This window comes from Sinocyclocheilus anshuiensis, unplaced genomic scaffold, assembly GCF_001515605.1.
Source record: "Sinocyclocheilus anshuiensis isolate Anshui unplaced genomic scaffold, SAMN03320099.WGS_v1.1 scaffold2061, whole genome shotgun sequence".
Taxonomy (NCBI): Eukaryota; Metazoa; Chordata; class Actinopteri; order Cypriniformes; family Cyprinidae; genus Sinocyclocheilus; species Sinocyclocheilus anshuiensis.
Window position 1 is genome coordinate 4,150 of NW_015557196.1, and position 4,149 is coordinate 8,298.

Genomic DNA, 4,149 nt, shown 5'->3' on the forward strand with positions numbered 1-4,149 from the left:
AAATACAACCAGTCAAACACTGTGCCTGCCCTCTTGTCAGAAGCTTGCAAAAATACAACTAGTCTGCTGAAGCCACAGATTCCCCCATAGATCACTATTCTATATTCTAGGTTAGATGTGAAATGTGAAAAATTAAGATTACTTGTACATATGCTCCACTTATGAAAATACTGTATACAGTAGAAAATATAGATCTGAGTATTGCACAGTTTAATTTATTGCACTTATATTATTGTACTATTAAAGCATTGTACGCTTAAAGATATAAAGGATATGAAACTGTATATAAGATATAAGGACATTAAGCTGCTGCCAAGTCTGAGGTAAGTACTGTCAAGCCCCTGGACTGTCTGCCTGTATGTTTTTGTCGCCATGTGCTCTCCGTGACCCAGTTTCTGTTTCTCGTTGATTGTATGATTTGGTTCAGGTGTGTCTTTGCAATTACCCTCGTTACCCCATGTATTTAAACCCCAGTCTGTGCAGTCTGTCTTTGTCGGGTCGTAATGTTATGTATGTGTGTCTTCAGCCATTCCTAGTGTGGATTATCCCTTGTTCTGGATTACATTAAGAATAAAAGCGCAAATTGAAAGTACAGTTATTTGTCCTGCTGCGCCTGAAGTGCGCCCTTGGGTTTTATGTGTTATAGCAATATGAGCAATATCTTTGGATCTCATCGACAGATTATGGTAACTCTGGGCTCATTTTAATCAAGAGAATTTTCTGAAAATAATGCTGTGCGGTTTTTCAAGATCTATGCATGTTTGGTGAAGTTACGAGCTAAAACGGCACAGGACTGCAACCTCTGATTTTTTTTTGTTGGTAAGCTACATGACCTAATTATTTTCTATGTGTTATAACTTTATGAGAGCTATAACACATATATCTTTAGATCTAAACGATGGATTATGGTGAGTTTGGGCACTTTGTAATCGGGAGAATTTTCTGCAAATAGTGAACTGTCGTTTTCTATGATATATGCATGTTTCATGAAGTTATGCGCGAAAACGCTACATGACAGCTACCTTCGATTTTGTTTTTTGTTTTTTTTTGTTTTTTTTTGGCTAAACTACATGCTGCCTGTGCAGTTTTATGTGTGTTATAAATTCATGAGGAAAATATTTAGATAAAAATGACAGATTATAGTGGTTTTGGGCTCTTTTTAATCAAAGAATCTGCTCTAAATAATGGTGCATAATTTTCCATGATCTGATCATGTTTGATGAAATTACAAGTAAAATGGTGACATCAATATATTATTTTCATATGGGTCTGGGGGTGACTTGTACAAAAACTCGCTCCAGTTTATTCAAAGCCCCAAACAATTATGCTTGTTTTAGTCTACTCCATGAGACCTTTCAAATGACATATGACACATGACTATCCGAGCTGTATGATATTTTTGACATATTACAGTTTTTTTTTGTTGGTAAGCTACATGACCTAATTATTTTCTATGTGTTATAACTTTATGAGAGCTATAACACATATATCTTTAGATCTAAACGATGGATTATGGTGAGTTTGGGCACTTTGTAATCGGGAGAATTTTCTGCAAATAGTGAACTGTCGTTTTCTATGATATATGCATGTTTCATGAAGTTATGCGCGAAAACGCTACATGACAGCTACCTTCGATTTTGTTTTTTGTTTTTTTTTGTTTTTTTTTGGCTAAACTACATGCTGCCTGTGCAGTTTTATGTGTGTTATAAATTCTTGAGGAAAATCTTTAGATATAAATGGCAGATTATAGTGATTTGGGTCTCATTTTAATCAGGATAATCTGATCTGATCATGTTTTATGAAGTTACAAGTAAAACGGTGACATCAATATATTATTTTCATATGGGTCTGGGGGTGACTTCTTGTGCAAAAACTCGCTCCAGTTTATTCAAAGCCCCAAACAATTATGCTTGTTTTAGTCTACTTGATGAGACCTTTCAAATTATATATGACACATGACTATCCGAGCTGTATGATATTTTTGACACAGAGTACATGGCAGAAAAAAAAAACGTATTTTGTAAATTTTTTTTTTTTTTGTAATTTATCAGCAAATAACTCAGCACTACTTTGGAATTACTTAGGAGCTTTCAAATGATATCAATTTTTCGTTGATCAAGGCAGTTGTTTGAAAAATATGATTAGTAATATTGTTGTGGAGGGGGGGCGTCCCGCCCGTGGTACACTTCAGTTTAGAGGGACTGTTTAGCGCTCGTTAAGAGTTGATCGAAATAATTACATTCATTAAAAAGTTGAGATTCTAAGCTTTAAAATTTTGCTTTAAGCTGTACCTATTTTGTGTTATTCCTTTCAGGGAATGCTTAGTAATGTGATTTTAATTTTTTTTTTCGTGAGGGTGGGACACCTCGGGTTTAAAGGGTTAACTTTATGACACATGCATTTGATCATGGAAAATTGGACGTCATTATTTTCAGAAAATTCTCCCGATTAAAAGGAGCCCAAACTCACCGTAATTCGTTCATTGGATCTAAATATATTACTTACCATATTATCACACACATGAAACAATTAAATTGAGAAAAACATAGGTTACGTTTTCATTCATAACTTCATGAAGCATGCATAGATCATGGAAATTTGTCATTTAGATCTTACATAAAGAGAACACATAAAACTCCAAATGCGCACATGCTGCAATATTCTCATGTTTTTTACGCTTATCATTTCATGAAACATGCTCCGATTATGGGAAATGGCATACCATTATTTACAGCCGCACCTGCTGTCACCAATCAAACCACACTACAAATACACACACATCTTAGTCACTCACTGTCCGGTCTACCGTTCACTCCTATGAACTGTTCTGGACTCTCTCTACTGAATTCTCCTAGAAAGATTTACCTTCTGATCCTCCCGCGATCCTCCAACGACTCTTTGGCTTCTGTTCCACGATCTCCAACGAAACCGGCATAAGATACTCACCATCAGAACTCCGATAAGAACCCTGTAATCATTCACTGTGTTGACACTCACCTGCCTTTACATCACCCGTTCCATTCTTCTGCTGCTCATATCAATAAACCATCCTGTTTTGCACTTACCTGTTGTGTATGGCCTTGCTTTGTGACAGATGAACACTGGGCAAGCAGAATGTAGAACCTGTAATGTTTCTGTCTATTTTATATTTGATATAACCTTTTTTTTTTTTTTTTGAAACATCATACAGCTCAGATAGTCATGTGTCATATGTCATTTGAAAGGTCTCATCGAGTGGAATAAAACAAGTATAATTATATAATATTTGGGGCTTTGACTAAATTTGAGTGAGGCATTACTTCAAATTCAAAACAACAATTTCAAAACTGTAAAGGGCTAAAATAAGGGCTACCTTGGTTCCAAATGCTGTAACTTTTGATTACTTCATGATATCACCACAAATACACATGTTGGGGAAGAAAGTCATATACACCTAGGATGCTTTGAGGATGAGTAAAACACAGGCTAATTTTCATTTTTGGGTGAACTAACCCTTTAAGTTTGATCACTGTTAAAGCTAGAATGTCCACTAATGTGTTTATTTACAAAAAGGCATGAGTGGAGAAAAATTAGGCAATTTTATTTTTTATCAAATTTTTCATAAAACTGCAATTTAAATATATTATTTCTATAGGCTATACAAAAAAAAATAAAAATAATGGCTGAATAAGCTGATCTATTGCATGTTAAATGGTGGTTGCCTAGTCTATGAATGGTACACCCCCTTAAACTCACAGAAGTGGTTTGACCCAAGTCTTCAGCAGCCAATGACACTGACCCGTTCAAACTGATTTTTAACCCGTACTTCACGCGTATTTAACACATATTTCACTTGTATTTCACACGTATTTAACACGTATTTAACACGTTGAATACACATATTTAACGCGCTGAATTTTCACGCATAAACGACACGTATTTAACGCGTTAAATACGTGTTGTTTACGCGTGAAATACACGTGTTTAACGCGTTGTTGACGCGTTAAAATTCACGTGTTTTTGGCACCTTTGGCCTTCCATAGCGGGTGACCCACGTGACGCCAGCATCTTGAAATTAGCTGGGGCAAGTTCAAGCTCAAACCGGTGTGCAAAGTTTTGCTACGGTTTCCGGGTTGAACGACATGTTTCCTGGAAACGGTGTGCAACGGG